Here is a 16,292-nt window from a genome sequence, read left to right on the forward strand (position 1 = left end):
ATTAATCAGATCCATTCAGGATGTGCTAATTGCTTTCATGGATCTATTCACAGGATGGTAGTTTTTTCTCAAAGGAGCCCAGGCTTGCTTTATGAATTCTGATACCACATTAGCTTAAAGGACATACAAACAAAATGCTAGGAGATCAACAACAGCATGGATGAATTTAGTAGCTACTTCAGTAGATAGCTTCAGTATATCCACATTATTTGACACCTAAAATATTTTTAGAGATACACCCAAATTTTACTACATTTTTGTTGTTTCAAAATATGGCTCAGGGCCCAGCACAGTAGCCTAATGGCTTAAGTCCTCACCTTTCATGCGCTGGGATCTCATATAGGCACCAGTTCATATCCTGGCTGTTCCATTTCCTATTAATCATCCTGCCTGTGGCCTGGGAAAGCAGTCAAGGACAGCCCAAAGCCATGGGACTCTGCATGCATGTGGGAGACCCAGAAGAAGAGGCTCTTGGCTCCTGGCTTCGGACCAGCTCAGCACGGCCTGTTATGGCCATTTGGGGATTGAATCAGTGGATGGAATATCTTCCTCTCTCCCTCTCTCTCTCTCTCTCCTCTTCCATGTATATCTGATTTTCCAATAAAAATATAAATAAATCTTTAAAAAAATGTGGCTCAGCATTCCACCACCATGCTAAGTACAACCATATTCTTTAGAGTGTTTATATTTGTTAACATCTAATTATAATTAATTTTTAAAAAATTTTTGTTTATTTCAAACTCAGATTCATAGAGAGTAAGCAAGGAAGAGAAGGAGGGAGGAAGGGAGGAAAAAGGTGAGAGAGAGAGAGGGAGGAAGGGAGAGAGAGCAAGAGAGAATTACTTACTCCCTAAATGACCTCAAGGGCCAAAGCTATACCCATCTGAAGTTAGGCTCCAGAAGATTCTTTCACTATCTTCTGTTGCTTTCCTGGGCATGGTAACAGGGAGCTGGAAATGAAATCGAGCAGCCAGGATTTGAACTAGTGTCTAAATAGGATACAAGTGCTTTGGGCCGTAGTTTTAGGCACTATGCCATGGTTCTGAACTGCTAATTCATTTTCATATGTAAAATAATCAATTGATATTCTTAACTATTCTTTTAAGAATTTAATTTAATTTAATTTAATTTAATTTAAGAGAAATGGAAAGTGAGAGTGAAAGGGAGAAAGAGAGAAGAGATCTTCCATCTCTCATCCACTAGCCTACTCCCCAAAATGCCTGCCCCAGCTATGATTGGCACCAACTAAAGCTAGGAACTCAGAAGTCTCTAGCTCTTTCATGAATGGCAGCCATCACCTTTTGCCTCTCAGGATGTGATTTAGCAGGAAGCTGGATTTGGAGCTAGTGCAAGCTTGTGAGCTCACATACTTCAATAATTGATCTTGGCATCCCTAAGCTGCGTTTAAACCAGTATGCTAAATGCCTGGCCACTAGCAGTAATATCAACTACAGGCTGCAGAAAAGTTAACTATTATAAACAAGACACACTAGAGCTGAAATTATTGTCCTAACAGTCAACTCAAGGGATAATTTTTCAGAATAAATGAGGTTTGCCTAGAGTGTGCAATATAGCATACTGTAATCCTGTCCCATTGCCAAGTGCAGAACACTGAGGAAAAACAGCTTACCTATAACATATTTGGGAGGGAGGGAGGGAGAGAGGGAGGGAGGAAGAAAGGAAGGAAAGAAAGAGAGAGAGGGAGGGAGGAAGGAAGGAAGAAAGGAATATTTATAATATTTATTAAATTCTCTTTGCTTACTTCAGGAATCTGGCAGGAGAAGGTAAGGTAAAGTAGATTTAATCAAAATCTTCCTCTCCCATTTTCCCAATTTTTATGAAAGAGAGAGAGAGAGAAAGAGAGATTACTAAATGCTTATAAGAAATGTAGGAAACAAAATATCTCATTCAGAATAAAACAGTATCCAACTTGGTATTTGATGCACTCCAACTTTCTAATGGACTTGTACATAATAGGTTCAAATTAATTAAAATCTTTAAGACTGAATTATTTAATTACAGTAGTTTGAATTGTGAGACAGGCTGCATTGTATTTTCACATCAATTATGTGTTGCAAAGAGAAGAAAAGAGCTGCCTATTTCATTAAGGAAAGAAGTTAATTCATAACCAATAGAACAGCTCTATTTCTGACAAGGCTCTGAACTGTACTTTTTCCTTACCATAGGCATGATTAAACTGGGTCATGGGAAACACACCCAGGTGTATTTCTCTAGTCCTGTTTTCTGTCTACCTGGCAAGCAGTTTGTGGAATTGAGCAAACGATATATTTCTCTAAGAAATGCAAAATATAAGAGCAATAGATACACAGGTAAGCATGCATGTACATATCATCATCTAGAAGAACTGTATAATAGAGACTAACATGTCAAGATGAGATGATACAAAGCAATATGAATCTCTACTTCCAAATCCAAGATGGACTTCCAATGAATTGTTCAACATATCTTGATAATTGGATATATATGAAACTTTCCAATATATCTTGATAATGCTGGACTCTGTCATTGTCCATATCTACAATGTCAGGATACACATCAATAGCAGAATTATAGACTTAAGAGGACTATGCTATTGTAACAATATAGGAGAAAACAGTGGAGGGGCAAGGATTTGGGGAAGAGGAGACAGGAAATGGAACTGTATCATAAAACAAGTTTACAAAAGGGAAATGAATCCAATTTCTTGTTAACCCATTTCTTTTTCTCTTAGCTCTGATACAAATTATCTTAAGAATCATATGGTTCAATAAAACTGATTTTCTATCACAAAATAAAACCGTATACTAAACAAAATTAGGAAGTCCAGGTCAAACATGTCAGATGATTTTCAATAAGGAACCTACATGTTATCCTTACTACAATCTTTAGTCACTCCCACTGATGTTCACTTCTCATGAAGGTTGTTTTCTCCATTCATTCTCATCCACCACAATGGACTAGGGATGGGGAATCCACCATGCATTACCAGCTGTCAGATTTTGGTTACAGAAACTTTCATGCATATTTTAAGAGTATCTTTTGAAACCTGATCCCTTTGCGAAAGATCATCTATCCACAGAGCAAGTATGCCCTTATTCTTACATTAGCTGTGACTTTTTTTTAACTTGCACCTAACAGAAAGAACACTGAAGGACTCATACATTATTTTACCTTTAGGATTACATGATGATTCCCCTTCCTAGTTCTTCCACGTCTTGGTTTCGGTCCTCTCCACACTGGCAATATCCTTAGATTTTATTTAGTACCTGTACAGCACTCTTTGCCCAGTTCTAAATCCAAATGAAGAACACACATTAGGTGTCCCAACCAAATCCAAGAGGTTGTCTTTGATTGACCATATCCCTCTCTGCGATCCAATCTCCGAAGCTAGGAAAATATAATGCTGTGATTGTCACTGCCAGGTCGTGGTGGCAGGCTTATCTGAACCCTGTGGACCAGGAAAGGACACAGGACGTTCTCACAAGGGAAAACTGTGTTTTTTTAGTTATAGCAATCATGTTCTTCTCTTCCCAACCCGGAACTGCATCCTAGTTTCTAGCGAGCCCCTGTGGAGATGGTAAGGACATTAATGCTGGATAATCTCTCAGCCTTCCACCCATACTTCTGCCTCAGTAAGATATTTCTTTTAGCTTCTATGTTTCAGCTTACGATTTTTAATGACTATGAAAATGCAGGGTTAAGAAAATTAAGAGATGAGCCATAAATAAGAAAATATTTACCAAATGGACCTGATACAGGACTGGCTCTAACACACAAAAAGAATTGGTTTATCATTCAACCATAAAAACTAATGGTTCAAATAAAAAGTTGGAAAACCACGTGGACAGACATCTCAGTAGAGATGATATTTACATTGCAAAAAACCATAAGAAACGAAACTCCACATCATACATCATTTAGGAATTGCAAACCCAAACAATTTCACTGAAATAGAAGCTAGCATACTGACATGTCTAAACTCCATAACACTGAAAACAACAAATACTTTGACAAGGACACAAAGCATGAGCAGCTCATTCATGTGCATGGAGCACAAAGACTACAGCCACTGCAGAAGAGTTTAGCAATTTCTACAACATTACCTGTTTTGGTACAGAAAAAACACATTCATCTTTTGAAAACTTGAGCATTTACTTTCCAATTCCTTTTTCATATTATTGCAACAATGGCCACATGTTCCCATTTAGTTGAACAAATAAATGTTGATATTGTAAGAATATTGTTTCTCACTTCAAACTCCCAAACTTTCTCCACATCTGTCATTTATCTCATGTAAGTGAAAGAACCCCCCACATGTAGCTTTAAACACCCTGTCAAACTTAAACTTAGCTTCTCTTGTATGAAACATCCAGGCTTTTCATACTGGTGTCTAGAATACTTTCCTGTACATCGACACTTAGGCAAGGCAAGCAGAAATCTCTACAGAGAACTGACATGCAAGCTGCAGTTGGTGCTTCCAAGTTATGATGTTTAATTACTGGAAGTTATAGCTGCTTTCAAATACAACATTTATGACTCCATTTTATTATACTTTGCTGCAAAGACATTGCACAAATAATTGCCTTTCTCTGGATACAGTCTGGAGGAAACCTTAGCATTTTACATAGACAAAGGACTTAGCTTATACTCATTTTTCTTATGCACTATTTTTCTACATAGCTACAAATTTTATCATGGCTCCATTAGCACCATGGCTCCATTAGCATTTTATCATAGCAAAATGAATTGTAATTTAGCAAACTTTCTCTTGTTTCCTGCTGTCAGGAATATATACAGCTTACCCTCCAAAGAAGAAAATTATGCATCAAGAACTTTTGGCCAATTCTTCACCAGCTCTTCATTTCTAGCTATCCTATAACAGAGAATGCTTAAAAGGCATTTGTTTTCTTTATATAAAAAATTCCTATACCTTTGTTTCCAGCCTTTTCTAATGGGAAAAATGGCCATTTTAATAAGGGCAGGGAGGAGCTAGAGAAAAGCACAGGATAAACCAAAGATAATATTACTCAGCAAATGTAGACTGAATGAACTATGAACAAGACTGAAGAAGAACCCCCTGGGCTGGGGAGGGAAAGGGGTAATGTCCAGGATATACAAAAAAATTCCAGAAACATAGTGATAACAAAGCTAACAAACCAATTAAGAAATGGGAGAAGGAAATATGCCGATATTTTTTAAAGGAACAAATTCAAATGACTCACAGACATAAGAAAAACTGCTCAATAAGAGAGATACAAATTAAAAACCACACTGTGGTTCCACTTAAACCCAGTGAGAATGGCCTACATACAAAAAACTATGAACATAATCGTCTGGCAAGGATATGGGGAAAAGAGTACTCTACTCTACTGCTTGTGGGACTATAGATTAGTGCAGCAACTATGGAAGTTGGTATGAAGAATACTCAGGCAAATGAAAATTCGCCTACCATATGATGCGACAATCCCACTCCTGGGAGTATGTCCAAAAGAACTGATACATACACATGAGAAAGCAACCTGCACCCCTGTATCCATTACAGCACAATCAACAATTACAAAACAATAGAAACAACTTAGAAGCCCATTGAAGATAAAGAAAATTGGATAAAGAAACTGTGGTCCATCTACCCTGTGGAATACTACTCAGCTATTCAGAAGAACGAAATTTCACTATTTGTGATCAAATGGTCCCAATCAGTGAAATGAGCCAATCCCAAAAGTACAAATATCATTGTCTAACATAATAAGGCAACCTCCATCCAAGATTGAAAAAAAAAAAAAGGAAAGCAAGCATATACTCACGATCTCACAAATGAAGAAAGTAATAGAGACCAGGGTACCAGAAATAATAATAAAAAAATGACAGAATGTATCTCTACCACTAAATATAGTCCTTCAATGAAACTTCTACATATACCTAGACATGAAATATTAAACTTTCTAAGATTGTCTATACCAATGTCATGACCCATGTAAAGAGCAGAAAGCTGGAGCCAAGACTACATCTGATGGACTATTTTACTACAAAACACTTGGGACAGTGGGAGGAGGGGAAGAAGGGAAAGGAGAGAAGAGCATCCCCTATCTGTCTAAAGTAAAAGTGATGCATTTATCACAGGAGATAACAGCAGATGTGCTAATATACACAGCAGGTGCTACAATTTCAGCAAGACCTCAATCTTTGTCAAATCCAGGTTTTGTATATCAGTGATAACACGGCAAAGATAAGCTCAAGAGACACCGCTTTTGCCATTAGTGTTTCAGGGCAGAGGGAGGTAGGAGAACCAAGCTTATCAGAAAGTGAAAGGTTCACAAAAGATGGGTGTCAGGCCGTCTGTCTGTGGCCCCAACATGGGTGAATCAAGGATCCGTGGTAAAGTAGCCAGATCAGTTTTTCCCCTTCATACTGAGTAGGATTACAATGAGTAAAACAGACCACTAGTCTAATATTCAGAGCAGAACTGGAGGTGCCCACACAAAGCATGGACCCATGAGAATTATTTTCTCAGAACTTATCATCCAACAAAAGTTAACCCACATCATTGCAGATTTTACAAATTTCTAAGCATGTAGCTAATTGCAGGAAAGCATGAGGTATTAAATGAAGGCCAGTGGAGTCATTAAAAAATGTCTGCATACATTAAGTATTTTGAAGTATGTATTAATACTGTATGGTGTTTACACTGTATTGTTTATTAGTCACTTTTGGGAGATTGACTTCTCCACTCCCCAATCTAACACAACTACTGATACTGCCTATAAGAATGAATCCAGATAATATAGTTCAAGCTCAGTGACCAAATACACATCAAAAGAAGAAGGAATACATCATAGACCTCAGTAGAATAAAGCCCAGCTAGGAGTATCCATGAGAATTTAAACCTCTCCCCTTCAAGAAAGAATCCATGTTCTACACCAGTCATGCCTCCTGACTGACATGTCTCCATTGTCCAAGTCCTACCTTCACTAATGAGAAGATTGTGGCCTAGATAACCACAGTAACAGATTTCCTTCCATTTCATAACCATATCTAGAACCTTAACAAACAACTGAATCTACTGCTAACATTTAGTCCAAGTTTAGTTCAACATAAAGTGAACAGCTCATGGTTACTAAGCAAAACTTTTGGTTCCATCAACATTTCCTGAGCCAATTTATGTTCATCTGCAGTGAAGGTTTTCCAAGTTGTACTTTGGAGGAAATCGGCAAACTTTAGAGTAAAAAGACAAGGTAGTTTCTCCACAAATAGGTTTTCTTCTGTCACCTATACTACTATCCCTGTTTTTAAAATTTAAACAAACAATTTTTAAATTTCAGTAGGCACTTAAAAAAAACTCATTGTTATTCCACCCAATTCAGTATAGATTATAAATATATTGTGGACAAAAGCAAAAATCAAAGTGTAGTGTTGTAACGATACATAAACTCTGCATTCACTGTTTCCACATTGTTTATTCTGAGCTAGCAACAGCAGCAAGCACTTTAGGCTGCTCAGCAACCGAGCTGACAGAATTAGGAGAGAGGCAGAATGTCATTTTATGGTCCTGTATATTCTGGAACCACAAAATCCCAAATGGTGATGGGAATTCTCCAATATCTAACAGGGAAAATGTTTGAAATGTTAAAAACATAATGATCTTTTATATTTAAAAGTGGGCAATAGCACTCCTAGGAATATATCCAAAACACCTGTTTTACGACAAACCAACATGCATCCCTATGTTCATTGCAGCACAATCAGTAATTGCAAAAACATGGAAGCAACCGAAATGCCCATCAGCAGAAGATTGGATAAGAAAGCTTTGGTTCATCTACTCCATAGAATACTACTCAGCTATTAAAAAAAACAAAATGCAGTTCTTTGTGGCTAAATGGGCCCAACTGGAAACTATAATGCTAAGGGAAATGAGCGAATCCCAAAAGGTTAGATACCACATGTTTGCCTTGATTTAACCTGTAATTTTTTGTTTGGTTGTTTGTTATTTTTTTGAACCTGTCATTGATACTGTCTCAACCCAGATGTTTCGAAGAATGGAACTTGCATTATCTTTAACATATTGTTTACCCAATACTATGTCAATTAATTCCATAATGTTGTATATTGATACTGAGGTTTTGTTGGGGATTTTATATGACTGGATCTTTACTCTGTTAGCCCTACCTTCAGACCAGAGAAGGTCTCCCCAAGAGGCCACTGAACTTATCTGGACAATAAGACGCTGAACTTTATGCTAGGCATGTGTTTGCAAGGAATGAATCTCAACTGAACTTGAACTATGGTTATGCAACAAGGTGGAGGAATCCACCATGGGGGGAGGGGTATGGGAGGGGTGGGGGGAATCCCCAGCGCCTATAAAACTGTACCACATAATACAATGTAAACAACAATAAAAAAAAAGTGGGTTTTTGTAAGTAGCTTCACATGATTGGGAAATGGTGCATAATCTTCAGTGCATGCCAATTAGTTTTCATATGTTTAAGTATTTTGATAGCTAAGGAACAGAGTTTAAATCAAGGAGAAATTTTTGTATTGGATACTAAAGTTCACCTAACCTCAAAATCTGAAACATCAAGCAAAAAAGAAATCTCAGAAACCATTACCCTTTTGAAACTTGGGCAGTGCTCTACTAGTTTCTGGCAGCTTGAACAGACCTAAATTGAAAGCTCACCTCAATGCTACTGGGTCAAAGATTCTGTTCTTGAATCAGAGACAATAAAACAGGTTCAAAGAAGTTAAGTATCTTGTGCACAATAAGTGAAAAAAAGAAAAAAAAACACCTAACACAGAATATACCTACTAAGGTATCAAACTTTCTCTCTGAAACAGCCACTCAGATATTTTTACGACCCTACATCAAAGAACAAATGGTTCTACTCTAGTATGACAGGCAAGAAATACTTTCTTCTGCCCATTTTTTTAAAACCTAAAGACCAAATTCATATAAATTACATTTAATCAAAAAAACCTAATGTGTTCTCTTGATTTGCTTAGGATTTGGGATTAAAGAACACTGCTTCTGTCCATATTGGTTGAATTATAACTTACAAAGAAATGCCCAGACTACATTTAATTTCTACAAAGAACAAAGGTTTTGTTTTTTTTGTCCCTTTGTTTTAGGTTAAGCTTTCCTTGATTACAACTTTATAGATTTTTTTTCCCTTAGTTAATTCCAACTGGACCAGGTACATCAAGACCTAGCAGTTCTTGGACAACTGCCAGTTCACAAAATTAATTGCACTGAAATAAGATCAAAATTAATTTGGAAGTAAATCACAGCAGTATTTGGTTACTGCTAAATGAAAATGAAGATGATTTGGGCTTCATGTGTATGTGTGTTCTTTTGTTGTTTGCACATCTGTCCCTTTTGTTTGGGCCACTCTTCTTTCATGTTTTGTGATGTCATATGCTAGTTAAGGAATAAAGGCTTTGTTTCCAAAGTAGGTACCTCGGTGAAGACAATACTTTGCATGCCCCCAGAAGCCTGGCTCTCAGTCCTGCCTCCACCCGGGGAGGCAATACATAAAGCTAACATAGTCGGAACCTGCTATTCCCCATGTGGAATGCCTGAATTGAGTCCCAGGCTCTTGAGTTTAACCTGGCCAACCCCTGGGTACTAACTTCACTTCAGGGATAAATACTGGATAGAAACTCTGCCTCTGTTTCATAAAATTGCTTGTCAAATTCCTAAGGAAATGGGCTTTGTGAATGACAAGTAAGAATTAAATCTTGGCTCTAGCATACACTTGCATAATTTTGGGCAAATGTGTTTACTTCCACAAATCTCAATGATGCTATCTATAAACTGGGGATAAAAATGATATTTATTCAGATTAAAAAGAAGTTACTTAAGTCAGCACTTGGCCTAATGTATGTTACAAAATCCATGAGATATCAACAAATAGAAGCCATTGTTTTGTTATCTCAAAATTCTGTAATTTTTTATCATAAATTCTCTACGTTGACATTTGTTACAAAAGCTATTCAGAGGTTACAGAAGATATAGATTACATGTGACTTAATTAATTTACAGGCTAATTTTGTCTTCATCATATGTATATGTTATTCCCTATGTTGAGTTATCTGCAAATACATAATTCATTGTGATTACTGTTCCATTTGTGGATATTTTTTGGATGAAGAACAATGATCATACAAGTGGCATTCTGCTGTTGTCACCTCGGCTACAAAGCCAGTTATGTCATCTGTACCTCTCTCTGCATCCAATGCATCACCACATCCTGTTGGTTACTCTCCTTCAGCATCACTAGGAAGTGCCTCATGCTCTCCATTCTTACAAACACAGCATTTGTCGGCTTGTCCTCGCAGTTCAAAACGTATCCTAGTTCTCATGATCAAACCTCAGCTGCATCAACTCTATCCTTAAGCAACTAAGCAATTCAAAGTCTTCCTGGAAACCTGAATTTCTGCCTTAACAACTTTTAAAACTAAACCATGAAATATTAAAAATATGTGCTCACTTCCCCCCAGTAGCCTCATTTTGGAATTTTCTGTTTTTCCTCGCTTCAGCACTCCATATATATGGCAGGATTCTTTATTTAGTACATAAACAGGTTTTCATAGGACATCATGATAGGACCATCATTCTGACCACCCATTTATTACTTGACAAAACAGTTCCTTCAGAGTCAATCTATTCAATTGTTGCTGAGTTTTCAGAATCCTTTGTTATGAATCCTACTACTTTGAATTCAAATTCCTAACCAACTATGAATTCCAACAATTCTTTCCCTCTCATCCGATAAAATTAATACACACAGCTGCCATGAACTCATTTAACAATACATTCCTCCAAAGATCTGTTTCCATATACATCATATTCATTATTTATTATTTATATTCATAGTGATGAATCTTCATGGTAGGGATGGATGTGGGTATGAGCTGGAGTAGGTGGATGTGCTTAACTAAAGAGGCATATTAGGAAACCCAAGGCGAGATGGGGCGGGGGAGAATTCATTTTAAAAGGCTCGACATCACTGAATGGAAAGGTAGTATGAATGGTAGTTTATACTTCACTCTTTGTGAGAAACAAAGTGTTCTACTGGGTGAAAGCCAGCATTTTTTGATGAACTAACATGAACTAATCTTTTAAAATTGTTACATCCTTCAAAAATCAAAGAAATATGGTTTTTTGTTCTTATAGTAGGTGTTTAAAATGTGTTATTTACTTTGAAATCTCAAATCACTTCAAAATACATCATGACATTTATACCCCCTCAACATGTGGGTTTTTGAAAGTTTGAGAAAATAACTCTAAATTGAACTCAGTTTTAAAAACTGTTATTTTACTTCACTCAAGGAGTTTTTCTTAAAAAACAAAAACAAAACATTAACTTCTACCCAAAATGTCCCATCACCAAAAACAGCAGTATACCTCACTGCAATATAATCAATAACAGTTAACTGAAGATATTGCATATATGAGCGTCTTAAAATTCTTTCAGCTTTATTTCATTTTTAGTTTAGTAGACTAGCTTGTATAAAGAATAATCTCTAAGTATAGATATCTCATAATGTAAAAAATATTAACACTTACCAACTTGTATTCACCAATCAACACACAGAACTAATTTATACATCAAATGTGAATTCTTGGCAATGGAAGAAGTTTAGAAGTCACCTAGGACAATATCTCTGACTCTAATGAAAATATTTTCCATTTATTTATTTAAAATTTGACAGACATGAACAACTGTGCACATTTATAGAGTATCAGATGTTATTTGTCTGCATGTACACATCATCTAATGTTCAATCAGGACAGACACTGAACATTTCTCTGTTGTAGAATTCAACATCACGTCCCCTCTATTTTTGGTAATACCTGCATGAAAGAGAACATCATCTGAAAAGAGTAACACATTGACTTCCTCCTTTCCAATGCAAATGTCTTTCCTTTCTTTTATTATTTAACTGCTCTACAAGGATATCTAGTGTTATACTGAATAAAAGATGTAAAAATAGCCATTCCTGGGCCCGGCGCGGTGGCACAGTGGTTAAGGTCCTCGCCTTGCATGCCTGGGATCCCATATGGGCGCCGGTTCTAATCCCGGCCCAAAGCTTTGGGAACCTGCACCCGCGTGGGAGACCCGGAAGAGGCTCCTGGCTTTGGATCGGCATAGCATCGACCTTTGCGCTCACTTGGGGAGTGAATCATCGGACGGAAGATCTTCCTCTCTGTCTCTCCTCTCTGTATATTTGCGTTTCCAATAAAAATAAAAATAAAACTTTAAAAAAAAAATAGCCACTCCTGTCTTGTTCCGGGTATTCAGTCCTTCCCACCCTGGCCCCAAGGCCCACAGACTATGATGCTGGCTGTTGGCTTGCTACATACGGTATTTATTTTGGTGAGATATGTTCATTTTTTACCCATTTTGGACAGTGATTTTTTTTAAATCACAAATGGATGTTGAATTTTATCAGGTGCTTTTAATGAACCCATTGAGATAATCATGTGGTTCATGCTCTTAATTCTACTGATGTTGCATGTGAGATTTACAGATTTGTGGACATTTAACAATCCTAGCATAGCTGAAATAAATTCCAGTTGAACACAGTCAATCTTTGCAATGTGTTCTTCAATTTGCTAGCAGTTTTGCATTTATGATCATCCTGAATATGGATCTTAGCTTATTTTGTATTGTATACTTGTATGGTTTTGACATCAAGATAATGCTGGCATTACACAATGAATTTGGAAGAATTCTTCTCTTTTTCATTTCTTGAAATAACTTAAAACGGATTGCTTTTGGCTCTTGAACAGTCTAGTAGAGTTGAGTGGTGAATCTGTCTGGTCCTGGTTGTTTCTTTGATGGAGGATCCCTTGGTTTAATCTCACAAGTTATCACTGTTGTATTTTTGTATTCTATTTCCTCATGATTCAGTCTTGGTGACATATTGTTGTATAAGATTTTCTTCCTTTTTTCAGCTTATTAATTTTCTCATATAGTTATATTAAGTAATCACTACTATTTTTTTAAAATACATTTATTTTTACTTAAAAGGCAGATTTACAGAGAGAGGAGACAGAAAGAGAGGGATCATCGATCCCTGGTTCATTCCCCAAATGACCACAATGACCAGAGCTGAGCCCATCACAGCCACGAGCTTCTTCCAGGTCTCCCATGTGGGGGCAGGAGCCGAAGGCTTTGGGTTATTCTCCTCTGTTTTCCCAGGCTGCAAGCAAGGAGCTAGATGGAAGTGGAGCAGCTGGTGCTGAACAAGTACCTATATGGGATGCTGGCACTGCAGGGATAGAATCAGCCTTCTACATCACCATGTCAGCCCTCAAAATAATCTTTATATTTTTGTAGAGTCAGTTATAATGGCCCCATTTTCATATTTATTCTATACATAGGAACTCTTCTTTCTTTCAAAGAACCTGTTATTTATTTCATTAATATTTCTGTTCTTTTTAAAAAAGTATTTATCTAATTTATTTGTGATCTGTATTTCATTATGTGCATTTTGGGGTGTTTTGTTTTCTAGTTCTTTAAGGTATATTCTTAAATCATTCACTCGAGGTTTTTTTTTTTTCCTTTTCAAATGCTGAAATATTGTTCAACATGCAATGGGAGCGTTCCTAAAAAGTAGCCATTGATCCTTAAAAGTTTTCTCCTAGGCTGCTGGTAGGCTCAGTTGCCTTGCTTGCTCAAGTGAATATCACCATGTAAGATTTCATCTGCAGGCCTCAACTCCCCATGACCAACAATACCTAGGATGGTACCAAACTCACCATCATATGGGCCAGCTGCTGCTGGGATGGGCTTATGGCCCAGGGTCAAACCTACCATCCATTGGTGATTTTGGCTCAGTAACAATGTATAAACCCCACTAGACGTAGAAGTAAATTCAAAGGTTGTTTGCAGACACCAGCCTATAAATTCACCATTGGGTTCTGCTCAGTGTAAATTTTATTAGCCTAGCTGCCAGCCCTTAAAAACTCCTGTGCTGTCTTGCTGTTTTCCAGGGTTTTAGGTAGGGTGACAGAGGCAGTGCCCAAGCTGTTCAGGCAGACCCTAGCTGGGTCACACTTAGCTCTCACAGACAGCAGGCCTCTGTAATTTGGGGGATATACAGCAGGCCTGCAAAAAGTTGGTGGTGATACCTAACAAAACAAACCTGTCTAACCAGGGCGCCAGTCTCCCCCCAACACTAGGGTCAAGTTCAGTACACCATCCACAAGCATCTGCCTCAGAACAGAAATCCCTGCATTGAGTCCAGCCATGGGTTCTTGCAGGCCAACATCAAGTCCTAAGAGACAATCTTAGGGTTCCTTGTTGTCAGCCCAAGTTTTCAGGGGAGAGATAAAGCCAGATTTGCTCTAGCTTCACAGTTGCAGGTCCCTACAAAAGGCTGAGGAGTAAGCCCACAGACCAGTAGTGACATACACAAAAATGAACTGACCCCCCATGCACAGCGTCCCAGAGAGTGCTGGTCTCCATTTGAGATTGGCCAATTCTAGAGGCCCATGAGTGTGCTAGGTGCCTGGTGTCTATGCTCTACACTGCGGCCTGAGGGCCTTTTCCTGACTCTGTGTACTCACAGCTCTGCTTACTGCTAGAAGTAGGAGGAGGCTCGGTGGCAGAGGCTACCTGGCTGAGGAACCTCTACACACCCAACAGACATGGGTCTAGGATTTGGGGATGATTGGGGTTCTCAGCTGATGTTCCTGGTTGAGCCTATTGGAGCTGTGTAAAGGGGTGATGTGGGTAACTCTCTCTTTCTTGCTTAATTTAATGCAACTTTCCCTATGATGATAAAAAAACACAAGGTTCAACGCCCTCTCAGTGGCCCCTGTAGGTCCTATGAAGGTGACTCGGTGTGTGTTGCATGGTTCCTACTGGTGTCTCTGCAAGGAGGTGGTTGCCTCTGACTCAGTCTCCATTTAGTTCAAAGACTGAGCCTTCCTTCTGCGTGATTTCTGCCTGAGTGAGATGAATCATCAATAACAAGGACCTCATTTCTTCTCAAAGCAACCTCTTCAGTTTTGTTTTTGTTTATAATAAAAAGAACACAATTAAAATTTTCTCCTTAGTTTATCTTTAGGTCCCAGTTACGCCATGGATAGCCACATAAACAGCCTTAACCATTTCAACATCATGAATCCTCAGATACAATCGGGTCATATAAACATATTTGGAGTCTTCTATGTTGACTATTTTGGAAAATGGAGAGAGGTATGATTAGTAGCTTTTTTTCTTTTCTTTTCTTTCTTTTTTTCTTTCTCTCTCTCTCTGTCTCTCTTTCTTTCCTTCTTTTTTTTTTTTTTTGGCTGTAGTAGGCAAAACCACTGCCTATAACACCAGCCACCTATAAGGTGCCGTTTCATATTCTGGCTGCTCCATTTCTGATCCAGCTTCCTGTATCAGACCCAGGAAAAACAAAAGAAGACAACCAAGTGTCTGGTCCCCACCCCGTCAATGAATAAAGCTCCTCAATCTCATCTGGCCCAGCCCTGGACAATTAACGAGATCTCGGGAATGAACCAGCAGATACAACATCCTTTCCTTCTCTCTCCTGATCTTTCCCACTCTCTCTATAACTCTAACTTTTAAATAAATAAATGTTTCAAAAATAATAACCTTGAGTTCCAGATTGCTCTAGATCTCCATATTACATCTGTCCTGTATTAGTTGCAAGTCCTTGTGCAAATTAATCTCTATGAAGTTTGACATTTCATCTGTGTATAATATCACTTAATGTGCAATTCATTATAAGGAGTATTGAACAATGTATGTAACTTGCTGAAACGGCACACAAAAATGTTCAAAAAGGCCTTACTGATTACAACCTTTGTTTTACTATTATCTCCAGGGATTTTATGCTCAATAATCTAACAGATATCAATAATAGTAATAAGATTATAAACACATAATCTATTATCATGATAAATACAATTGCCTCAAAGGTAGGGAACCAGATAAACTTTTTTTTTCCTCTTCATACTCTCCCAGAAATATATAATGCAGAGATTACTTTCATATATAGATAGTAAGATTGAAGTTCCAAGAGGTTAGGCAATTTTCCAAAGCTATATCCAAAAACAGATGAGGCTAAATTGGAGTTCATATCATTAAAGTTCACACTGTTAACTACACAGCATTTTCAAAATGTTATTCTAATTATGCCTGTGTTTTTATAGAAGATAACATCTCAGTTTCTACATTCACCTTATTCCTTACCATTATCATCAGTGTAGTTCATGTGCTTGGGGAAAAGTAGACTTAATGAGCATTTCATTAACTGTCACAATTATCTCTGCGCAC

The sequence above is a fragment of the Ochotona curzoniae genome, unplaced genomic scaffold (genome assembly GCF_017591425.1).
Source record: "Ochotona curzoniae isolate NIBS_2020 unplaced genomic scaffold, NIBS_Ocur_1.0 contig_1, whole genome shotgun sequence".
NCBI classification, from domain to species: domain Eukaryota; kingdom Metazoa; phylum Chordata; class Mammalia; order Lagomorpha; family Ochotonidae; genus Ochotona; species Ochotona curzoniae.